Here is a 12415-nt window from a genome sequence, read left to right on the forward strand (position 1 = left end):
GAAGGAGAAGAGTCCAGGATCCTCTGGAGAACGGTTCTAGCAAAACTTGACCCGAGTCTAGAGAAATAAATCAAACTTATAGTGCTTTGTAAAAGTATGTAGTGTGGACCAAGTAGCAGCTTCTAGAATACTTCTACAATCCAACCTTTTTCATAAAGCCATAGATGAACCCAAGGCCCTGGAAGAGTGGGCCTTGACCATGCCTGGTACAGTTTTGTTATGCTGAGTACAACAAAAGGTAATAGTTTTAGACAACAATTTAGAAGCAGCCTGTTTTGACACAGGCTGTACATTCTTCTTACCTTCACAAGAAATGAAAAATTGATCTGGAAAGCTGAAAGAATTACTTCTGTCTCTCACTTTGTTTTCTCAGAGCTAGCCACAAGGGGTGTACGTCTTCAGTGGATAACACTGAGCAAATACCCTGGATATTAGTAGAAAGTGTGGAAATGCATACAGCAACATTCCTGTCCAAGAAATGAAAAGGCATCTGTCTTTCAGGCTTTCTTGCATGGAGTCCTGGAACAGAATCTTGCAAACTGATTGTTCAGGGTGGAGACAAACAGGTCTACTTGAGGAACTCACCACACATGGATTAAATCTTAGAAGACCCCGATCTTGTTTCCATTCATGAGAGTCTGCCAATTGTCCTACTAAGCTTGTCTGCTACACAACTTTTCTCTAACAGAATGTAGGATGCCTGTAGAGTGAGACTGTGCTGTGAAGCCCAAACTAACACGGCTGGTCTACAAATGGGTATGGCCTGGCTCTCCCTTGCTTATGTACCACATGACTGTGGTATCGTTTGTAAATACCTGAAGAGGTCCTGGGAAGAAAGACAGTTCAGAGAGTTGAGTGCATTGATTGGGGAAAGTCTCTCCTTGATATTTAAGTGCTTGAGTCTGTCCTTGTTGTCCCACATCCCCCTGCACTTTTATCCTTCTTGAAACTGCTCCTCCCCAAGCAAAGTCCTAAGCATCTTTGGTGACTGACTGTTTTGGAGCAGGTAGGGAGAAGGGAAGACCTGGGTTTAAGGATATGTGCTGTCTCCCCCAAAACCATTCCCTTTCAATAAACCCCAGCACTAGGATTTGAAAAGATATTATGTTGATGCTGAAAGAGATTTCAAATGCCACTGTACTGTTCTCATGTGAAGTCTTGTTATAGGTATGAGAATCATAGACAACACAAGACTCGAAATCTTGAGGTATCCCCTTGTAGTGACTGAAGTTGAGTGGAAAACCTTAGAAATAATTCTATATGATCATCTATTTTTTCCAGTGGAAGAAAAGCTCGTTTAACTGAGGAGACTAGTTGACATCCCCAAAACACAACCCTGTGTGAATGAGTCAAGAAAAACGTTTGAATGTTGTATTGGAATTCCAGCTTGTGTGAGAGATCTCTCACCCAAGAGAGATTCCAGATGCTTTGAAAAAGCCTTTGCAAAGATAAGCAAGTGGTCTAAATATGAAAAATGTGGATAACATGTAGCCAGCAGTCAGCAATAACTGGATCTAGAAGCTTTGTGAAGACTCTTGGTGAGGTGGATAGTCCAAATGGTAAGGCAGAGAACTGATAATTTGATCCACACACACACAAAACCTTGAGAAATGTCTGAAGTAAATACTGTGGGAAGAAATAGCCAGGGAATTGTTATGGCTAGGCTTGTATAGGCCCTAGGGCTGATAGCCTAGTACCAACCTATGAAGTCTGGACAAATAGAAATGTGATGATATGCATCTTTTAAGTCTAGTGGTACCAAGAAACTTGAAAAAGGAAGAAGAGGAAACAGGTTGTGAAGTGCCAGCGTTATGAATCTTGGCACTATTACAAACAGATTTAAGAAAAAAAGATTCAGAACTGGTGTCCAAGCATTTTCTTTCTTTGGCACTAGGAACACTAACCCTTCCCCACAAGGAGTGAAGAACTGGTTCTATCACTCATTGGGACAGGATGTGATGAAGAACAGCTGGGAACAAAAAAGTCTGGTCTGGAGAATGATGACTGACCACCTGGAAAGGAGTAATTTCCTTCCAGTGATGTATGTAACCCTGATTAATGATTTTCAGAACCAATTTGTCTGAACAATCGGTTGTCAAACAGTCTAATGGAGATTCAAACTTTCTGGGGGAAAAAAAAGGAGAGGCAGGGTGGGAGGAGGGCACAAGTTCAATCATTCAGACTTGTTGGTATGTCATTGGTTTTGGGAAGTTTGAGACTTTTCTGGAACCCCTTTGCCACTTCTTAAACATCTGCTTACCTGAATTTTGTTGAGGCTGTTTATTCTGTTCTTTCTCAAAAGTGGATAAGGTGATAAATAATCCCTTGGACAATTTGGAAAAGGAGGGCTGAAAAAATCTTAGAGATACCCTGAATCAGCTTGCCCTTCCATTACCCTTTTTGATCACCTCTGGGGCAGGGGGCCAAACACTAAATCTCTATCCACGGGAGAATTTAAAATCTCAGTTTTATAGATTGGGAAGTTCTGAGAATGCAGCCATGTAAACCCTCCTCAAAACAGTGCCAGTGGCCATAGCCCTGGAAGTAGCATCAGAATCACTAACTGCAAACAATGAGTAGTGGCAGATGCAATGAGATGAACAACTCGCATGGAACGTTATGGTAAGAACATAACTTCTTTATGTGAAGTTGTTCGATCTCGCAGTTTGTTCTTACACACGGGTAGCGTCCCCAGCACCCTAAACCCCGGCTCACGGGAGAACATTCCTGAGAACAGTGGAACCAAAGGAAGCCCTGTCCCTGGAGGCCCTGTCCACTTTGTAATGAGTAATAAAGGTATGAGGCTTGGCCCAGGTAGCCGCAGCACAAATGGTATCTACAGGTAAACGAGCCGCATGTGCCAGAGAAGTAGAAACAGCCCTAGTAGAATGAGCTTTAACTTTGAGGGGAGTAGGCTGATTTGAAGATGAATAAACAAAGTTTATGCAGTCAAAGCCATTTGGATAGTGTGATTTATGTAACTGCAAGTCCTTTCTTACTATCTGCATGACACACAAATAGTTGGTCCGATTTTCTGAACTCTTTTGTTCGGTCCAGGTAAAATCTCAGTTGTCTATGTACGTCCAATTTGTGAAGCATGTATTCCATCTTATCGGTATGGTTCCTGAAAAAAGTGGGAAGTTCTATGGACTGATTAAGATTCGATTCTGAGCAGACTTTTGGTAGAAAGGACGGATTAGTACATAAGGTGACCCTGTCTGGATGAAATATCAGATATGGTGGTTTCATTGACAGTGCCTGTAGCTCCGAAACTCTGCGGGCCGAAGTGATTGCCACCAGAAATAGGGTTTTCCAAGAAAGATATTTCAGTGGGCATGACGAAGCTGGCTCAAACAGCGATAGCATGAGTTGGGATAGCATCAGGTGTAAATTCCAAGGAAAAACTGGGCTCCGAATAGGTGGTCGGAGATGATAAGTTTCCTTCATGAAAGCCCTACAAAGTCTGTGCGACATAACTGTAGTGCCTCCTTCACCCACATGAAAATTAGATATGGCAGCCAGCTGTACCCTTACGGTGGATGTTGAAGCCCCCTGGTGAAAGAGAGTAGAGAGAAATTCTATAATCTTGTGAATAGGAGCAACCAAGGGATCTAAACCTTGTTTGGAGGCCCAACACGCGAAACGTTTCCACTTGCTCTTATACAATTTTCCAGTGGAGGATTTGTGGGAAGAAATCAGAATATGTTGTACTGCTGGAGACAAAAGATCTGACCTGGCTAAGCTGGGAAGCGGAGCAGCCATGCTGTCAATTTGAGGGAAGAGAGAGAGGGGTGAAGAACTCCTGGCGAGTGGGTCCACTGGGTCCAGAGTCCAAGGTTCCTCTATTTGGTGATCTTGGAGGAAGGGGAATCAGATTTGTCGAGGCCAGAATGGTGCTATCAAGATGATCGTCCTTTCCAGACCTTTGGCTTTCTGTAGAAATTTTGGGATTAGTGGAACAGGAGGGAAGGCATATAGGAGACCCGAGGGGCCAATCGTGTACAAGTGCGTCCCTGGGGGCGCCCCCCGGAGGGGGAAGTAGGGCGAAATAGCTTCTGCATTTGGCATTCAAGGGGGATGCAAAAAGGTCGCAGCAAGGCTGGCCCCATCTGCGGAAAATCCTTTCCGCTACTTGATTTTTGAGGGACCACTCCTGAGGCAGCAGGATGGCTCTGCTCAACCTGTCCGCTATTACGTTGGACGTTCCTGGGATGTGCATTGCTATGAGAAAGCATCCGGTGGACACAGCCCATTGTCAGATCCTCAGAGCCTCTCTGCATAAGGGGTAAGACCTGGTTCCTCCTTGCTTGTTTATGTACCAGACCACTGACATGTTGTCTGTCTGAATTGCAACTGTTCCCAGAGGTAAGTAGTCGTGAAAGTGTTGCAACGCTAGGAACACTGCTCTTAACTCTAGGACATTGATGTGCAGCTTGTACTCCATTTCCGACCACTCGCCTTGAACTGTTCTCCCCTGAAAAAGTCCCCCCCACCCTATCAGGGAAGCGTACATGGTCACTGTGGCTAGGGGGGGGGGGGGAAGAACAAACGGGCGGCCTATCGTAAGTTCGTGACTGTTCATCCGCCATTGAAGATCTCGTTGGCAAGATTCCGTGAGTAGGATGTTGTGTGACAATGGTAGCTGTTGGTAAGACCACTGTGCGAAGAGTAGCCACTGGAGGATCCTCATGTGCATTCTCCCTAGGGGGACCTCGATAAGGGCTGCTGCCATCATGCCTAAAACTTTCAAGACCTGTGCGGCTGGGAATCTTTTGTTTTCTAGGAGAATAGAAATCTGTTCTCTCAGGGCTGAGACTCTTGACTGGGGAAGTCTGATCAGGGATAAGGTAGTGTCTAATTCCATTCCTATGAAAGATATATGCTGTGAGGGCGATAAGGAGATTTTTCGAAGTTCAGAGTTATGCCTAAATGGGAACAGAGATTGATTGTATAGTCCCTGTCTTGCAATAGGTGATGCCTGGTGGTGGCGGTTAGGAGCCAGTCGTCTAAGTATGGAAACACCCGGAATCCTAGTCGTCTCAGGTGGGACGCCACTACTGCCATGCACTTGGTGAACACCCTGGGGGCTGAGGTGAGGCCAAAGGGCAGAGCTCGAAACTGAAAATGACTGGCTCCCAGCCGGAAGCGCAGGTGATCTCTGGATGGCCTGGCCATTTTTATGTGGTAGTACGCATCCTTGAGATCTATAGAGCACATCCAATCATTCGTTTGAAGAAACGGAAGGATCGATTGTAGCGTGACCATCCGGAATTTTTCCTTCTTCACGAAGGTATTGAGTTTGCTGAGGTCTAGTATTGGCCTCCAGTCCCCTGTTTTCTTTGGAACTAAAAAGAACCTTGAGTAAGTTCCAGATCCTATTTGGTCCGCCGGGACTGGCTGGATGACTCTTTTTTTTCTAACAGCCTTTGTATTTCTATGGCTGCCTGATCCCTCAGATTGGGTGGAACATCTGAGAACCTTTTTTGGATGGGAGGATTGTTTAAGAAAGGGATGTTGTATCCTCTGGTTATTATGCTTTTTACCCAGGAATCTGAAGTGAGTTTTAGCCAGGCCTCTGGGTATAAAGCCAAGCAACCCCCGATTGCCTCCAGAGCAGGACAGCCAGGCCTCCATTCAGGAGTGCTGGAAGGGCTTACCAGGGACGCTATCCCTGTCGCCCTAAGTTCTGTGGACCCCCTCTGCTGCCTGGGCGGCATCTTCCATTCTTTCCCCCTTTTCTGTCTCTGGGGGGGGGGGTTCACTAGGTGTGGATTGGAAAGCTCCCAGAGTCTTCCGGAACAACATTTTTCCACCTCTTTGCCCTTTGGGGTATGGTCTAGAAAGGGTGGAAAAATGGACTCCTATGGCAGACAGGGTCTTTCCTTCTTGCTCACACCTAGTGAGCGTCTCCTTCACTCTGGGCCCAAACAAGGAGGAGCCACCAAAAAGGGCATTAGTAAAGGAAGACTTAAAGGCTTCCGCAAAGGAGCATAGGCGCATCCAGGATCGTCTCCTCAGAGCAATCGCTGAAGCTGCAGCCCTACTGGATCCTTCGGCTGCATATGAAATGAGCCGCATGGATGAGTTAACGATAGAGTTTAGGGTATTGAGCTGTGCTGTCACCTTGTCTGAGACAGCAGCATCTGTGGTACCCTGTAGAGTATCTCCCAATTCTTTGAGGAGATCTCTCTGAAGACGGGTAAAATGAGTGAGATAGTTCAGCGATCGCATGAAAAAAGTCGCTGAACTAAAAATGCGCTTCCTGTACCTGTCCATTGTCCTGGAGTCCTTGTTAGGAGGATGAACAGAGGAAGATGCCTCAGACATTTCTTTCTTGGTGGCCGCCGCCACCACCATAGCATCAACTGGGACTCCCTTGGTGAGGTACACCTTATCCTGGGGGGCAGTGATGTACTTATTGGGCCTCCGAGGGACTGGTTTCAATGTGTCAGGGGGACTCCCACACCCTTCGAGCTATTAAATCCATTAACTCGTGAAAGGACGAAGTTACCCAGGAGGTGGAGGGTTGAGCCCCAAAAGCCTTCAGTAACACCGACTTGTCCTCAGTAGGGGCAAGGGACTGCCAGTCACCCCTCTGTTTGGTCACCCCTCTGTTTGAGAATTTCAAGGATGTCAGCGAACGAGACATCCTCAGAGGAGGACCGTGGGGACCCCTCTGACTCGTCCAAGTCAGTATCCGATGTCAACGATTCCTGTGGGGAATCAATGTGCCTCCTCTTGCACAACCTCTTCCTCGGGACATCTGGTGAAGCTTCCGAGGAGCAGGGTTCACCCTCTGGGGTTGACTGAGGCTTTGGGTCTCTATGCTTGGTGGGAACCAGTGGTGCAGAGACAGAACATGGACCTTTCGGGGAGGGAGAAGAAGAATCTGACGATGTGAAAGTCCTACCAGACAAGATCCAGAGGACGGAGCCGAACTAATCTGCGCCAAGGCACCGAGGGGAAGAGTAGGAACCGAAACTTCGGTTCGACTCTCCCCCGCAGAACCGAGGAGAGATTGTCGGCTCCGAGACCCCTCAATGGGTACCGAGGGTGTTGAGGTCAGTGGAGCCGAAAGCACTAAAGAAGGCTTCGGCCCCGGGGGATCAATGATCATCAGATCCTCGACTCCCGGCTCCGATGACTTGACGGGTCTCGAAGGAGGATCAACAGATGGGACGGGAAGGGCTTCAAGCTTCGAAACCAACTGGGACAAAACCACAATCAGTTTGGATAAGGCCGTGTTCTCCATCAGTTTCTGTACCACTCGATCCACATCGGTGTCAGACAGTCTGGAGTAACGGGCCGAAGAGGTCACCGAGCGAAGGATTGATGAAGGGAGTACCTCTGACACTGGCTCCAAGACCTGGACCTCGACTTGAGGCAGCATCTCGGTGCTGTGGAGTCAGCAACCGAATCTTAGAAGAGGTACTCGGAGCCGATGACCTGGGCTCCGATACCTTCGAAGACTTCGACCCCTTTGAAAACTTCGATGACTGGTCCGCCTTTTCCAATGCCTCCTGAAACTCCAGCTTCAGGAGACCTCTCTCTACCAGTTTCCTGCGTCTCTCCATCATCACTCTGCCACTAAACGAGTGGCAGATGGAGCAATCCTCCTGAAGATGGAGAGGGCCCCAGGAAACATGGTGATCAGTTATGGACATTTTCTGTCCACACTGGCAACGTTTAAAGCCAGATTTGGCTTTTTCCAACATTTTTATCCAAAATAGCAATACAACTATATGTATAAAATATACAAAAACTAGCACTAATACACACTATAATAACTTTAGTTAACTGGTGAAAAGAAAGGAATTATCAGTACAAAATTCTGACAGAAAGAAGGAAAAATGGCCGAAGGCCTAGGAGCAGCCGCTCCAACAACAATCTAACACTAATTAAAACAAGACACACACCTAACACTACACTAATACTAATACTATGTAATCCTAATAATAAAAACTCAACAATTCTAACTATTTTAGAAGATATATATATAGATATATGTATGAAAAATATGAAAGATACTGGCCCGAGCTCTCACTCGACAAGACCTGTTGCAGCAGCAAACTAGATCTGAGGGTTAGCAGCAGGGGATCATGGGATAGGGACTGTGACTCGAGCTTCTCTTAGACGCAGAGCTTGGAATGTGGCCGACTCAGAGCCGAGGGATCGGCTCCAAACCCGTGTGTAAGAACAAACGGTGAGATCGAACAACTTCACATCTTAGTTTATTAAAGTTATTAAAAGCAGATTTTTTTCTTACATGAAACTACAAATAAAACATTCCACATACTTTCACAATTTGTAAGAACAAACTAACATATGAGCTTGATAGTTCAATGTTCTGAAAATTAAAGTTGCAGAAATAGACTTTTTTCGCTGTACCCATCAATAATTTTCCCATCCTTATCAGAAAGAATAGTATTGGAATTAACCTGAAAGCTTAGCAGCAGTGGGATCAACTATAGCTGTTGGGTCAGGTTTGGGAACAGTATATACAAATTTAAAAGACTGAGGAACTTTATACTGTACATCCTTATCTTCCTTTTTAGGGGGAGCTGACTGACTATCGGGAAAACTGCAGGTAGTAACACACACATCCTCTAAAGCAGACAGAACAGGAGGAAAAGGTGTGGGTTCTGGAAAATCCTTCTGTAAAAACTTGTAGTATTTTCTGAGGAACTGAGAAATCTGTCTTCTCCCACTGAAAACACTACCACATTTTAGGAACAGTCTCAGAGAAAGAGAAAACCCACAGTGAGAATAAGAAATTGCTTTCCTCAGAGTCTGAATCAGAAATCTGAGGGAAAAAAATGTATTCATCGCTGCAACTTTCTGTTCAGACTAAGGATTTTGAATCTCTTCAAAAAAAAAGCAATGACACTTTCTTTTACCAGAAACCTACTTTACAAGAAGGATCAATATCCTGAATTAAACCTGCAGCTAGACCCAGGAGGCTACTCCTACCCAAAGGAATTTGAAGAAAAGTAGATACATGTTTGGTTTTCTGTTCTTTTTGACAAACAGTGGGGCCAACCGTGTTACTAATGGCAGCAGATGCTTCCCCAGGGATGGGCAGAGCATTCTGGCAAAACAGGGAAAGCTCTCTGTTCCCGATCCCAAGATGACAACAGTGAATCTCCATTGCCCACTGAGGGTATCCCAACAGGAGCAGAGGACGTGGCTAACCCCCAGTCCATATTAGTTGTTGGTGCTTCACCAGAGGGATCCGGGGTAAAAGTTGAATGGTCCGAGGTACAACAAATGACCACAGCACAGTCACCCACCTGCAGCTGGGGCAAACTGCTAGCCTGCTGTGGAGGCAAAGGCTGTGTGCTTAACTTTCTTTTTGTGACTGCAAGGAGGACCAACTGTTGGACTGGTAGCCTGGTCCATGGTCACGCTGAAAATGGTGCCTCTTTCCTGGGGAAGACAAACAGCAAATGTCACTGAACACTACCAGTCCACAAAAGTTACATTTTGACAGAAAAAATGTAAAAAGCACTTTAAAATACTATGCCAGCCCCACAAAAGAAAAAAAAAAAACAATTTCTTTACAGAAAAAAATGTTTTTAGCTACTTTACACTCCTTTTATACTGACAGGACAAAAACGAGTGCTCCATTTAAAAATACATTACAGTCTCAAGGAAGTCCATTAATAAAAACACTTCAAAATTAAAATAATTTTCCACTAGAGGAAAGTAATAAACATTAACAATATTAAGAAAATGGAAGCTTTCCCCACCAAAGGGAACATTATGTCCAGCAAAGGAAAACACAAGTTGACAGTCAATACTCAAACACCTCAGAGGAGCATACTCTTTGGAGTCAGTAAAGCTCTGAGGGGCTTTATTCAGCTAAGCTTGACAGTTTGGGTGTCTGAAAGGTACTCTGAAGCTTTGGAAAATGACTGGCTGTGACATCCTTGGCGAGATATAACCCATGTAGCTAAGGCTATTGCAGCAGTAATCAATATGATGAACAAATACTTATAAGCACAATTCAACTACTATGTTATTTTAATGCATACATAAATGCTGACTGTGAGAAAACAAAGAAAAAAGGCAAGAGAGTTATGTTTATTCTGCAGCACAAAATGACATTTTGATATCAAGTGGAGGTGTGAGTGAGTGAGTGAGTGACTGAAAATGTCAGTATGAAATTTTGCAAGTACCTTAAAGACCTACTACTGCTGTTTGTTCACAAGCAACCACTAAGTTATAATGTATCAAGTCCATATGATACAGCATTAAGAATTAGAAAAATTAGTTCTGCAGGCTTGCCTCGTTAAAAAGCTGTATCCTACGCAAATTACGTTGCAGTTTCATAAAAAGCAACGGCTTACATGACTACAATGGAAAATCCAGAAGAGAGACTACAGTGAACGTGCAGTTTTTCATTACGAAGATATGTTATATCTAAATTAAAATGATGAATACAGATACCTATGGTAATGCAAATGAGTCTCGCACAAAGCATCTGCATCTTGAACTTCTGCTATAAGGAGGGTGCTCATCCTGACATATTCAACTTCTATAGTCTCTGTCAACCGAGCTGATAGCTCTTGGCCTACTCGGTCACTGTTAAAGGGGGGGGGGGGCAGGGGGGTTTACTTGGCTAGGGAGAATCATACAAAAATCGGTACTTTTCTGTTATCGGGGCAACAAGTACTTCCTGATTTTGTCTTGTTTTCACAGGACAGTCTTGTACTAACTCGCCGGAAATGAAAAGTGATGTTCATCAGCCAAATGGGAAAGAAATAAAGCAGTGTGGGAGTGCCTAAACGTATTACAACTGGTAACAAAGTGCAAGTATAAGAAAATGTTAACAGTTCATAAAGGGAAAATATTACAACTCATTCATTCACACACTCACATGCACATTCACTTCTAGGCATGTTGAAAAGCCAACACATTACAGGAATATGTAAATTAAAGGCCACTACAGTCTTTTATTTATTTATTTTTTTGGGGGAGGGGGGGATTTGACTATTGGGACTGCGGTTTACGTTAAAAAAAGATATGTGCGAGCATTTTTCCATTTCACCCAGTTTCAAAGCGTGACCATGGCATTTACCTGCCATTTCACACAATCTGATTAATGTGTGTCCCATGTGCATATACCTCTGAACTCTCTCTTGATTTCTGTTCAAACCCTTCCTCGTTCCTTACAACTGAAGGTTTTAGGAGAAAAGGGTGGTCTATCACATTTCACAAATAACCACAATCATTTGAGTTATACACTTGTTTTTCCTCCAAATAATGCATGCTAATTCACTTCCTATTAAACCCTGTTGGCATGCATTATTCCGAGTAAGAGAAGTCTATAAGTCAAATGATTGTAGTTATTTATGTTAATAAATTTGACAGGAAAATAAGTGTGTGTGGTACCCACTTCAGCAACAGCTGAACGAACAAAGTTATAATGAGCGCTAGGATTGCAAACGCTCATTATGACTGTTGCCCCGATAACAGAAAAGTACCCAAAAAATGCAGTCCATCTCTTCTTCTACCTGACTTCCTTCTTGCCAGGGAAACGAATACAGAAAATGAGGAAGAGCTGCAATCAGAGGGGGCAAGACTAAGATTTTTTAACAGACACACACAAGTGTTTTATGAGAAAAATCAGATGTGTTCCAGGCAAGGAAGCATGCACAAGAGAGTCTCTACAGCAGTATATGTCACAAATTTAAAAGAAGGGAATAACGGCAAGTAAGCAGGCATAGTGAAATAAACAGGAAGATGTAACAGAGTGTTACAAAGGCAAGGCTTCCTAACCCATCACCCTAAAACTTCCTCCTGGATGTGGACAACCAGTTTTCTCATTACTTGATTAATCTGGTTCCTCAGCATCTCCAATCATTCTACATAATTTTCTTCTGCTAATTACCAAGACTTCAGGGTTTCAGATCACCAATACAACTCCTAGTCAAATGAAGAATGCTACAAAAAATAAAAACCTCATCACTTGTAGCAAACATGCTGCCCCTGGAATACCCAAAACTCTCTGCATGTGTTAACAGCATATCCCCACCTCCATTCTTATAAATCATTCTACGTATGGCTGTTATGTCTTTACTCTCTGAAATATAGCTGTTCTACTGCACCAAGGTGGAGCAGCCTGTGACTTCCTACTCACTGCAGTTTAATGAATACTCCCCAAGATCTCTGAAAAATGCATAAATGCTCAACCTTTCATCATTTGTCTGGGCATTATATCTTACCACGGTTACCATGCTTTCCTACTCAAACAAAGCATGCAGACCTACTTACTTTTAGCCCTTTCTTTAGGATAAAATGTATCAAGGTCATAAATTCATGGCATCAATTCTTTAGTTAACCCCATCTTTTGATAGAATAAACCATAACACCCTCCAACTGTTCAACATGCAGGGATTATCATATTCTGAAA

The 12415-nt window shown here is 44.0% G+C and overlaps 1 protein-coding gene across 1 annotated transcript in view; it reads right to left on the minus strand.

The window, feature by feature from the left end:
• FRYL (FRY like transcription coactivator) overlaps window positions 1-12415 on the minus strand; it is a 3917685-nt gene that overhangs the window by 826947 nt on the left and 3078323 nt on the right. The window lies entirely within an intron of this gene.

This window comes from Protopterus annectens, chromosome 14.part0, assembly GCF_019279795.1.
Source record: "Protopterus annectens isolate FY-2018-M chromosome 14.part0, PAN1.0, whole genome shotgun sequence".
Taxonomy (NCBI): domain Eukaryota; kingdom Metazoa; phylum Chordata; order Ceratodontiformes; family Protopteridae; genus Protopterus; species Protopterus annectens.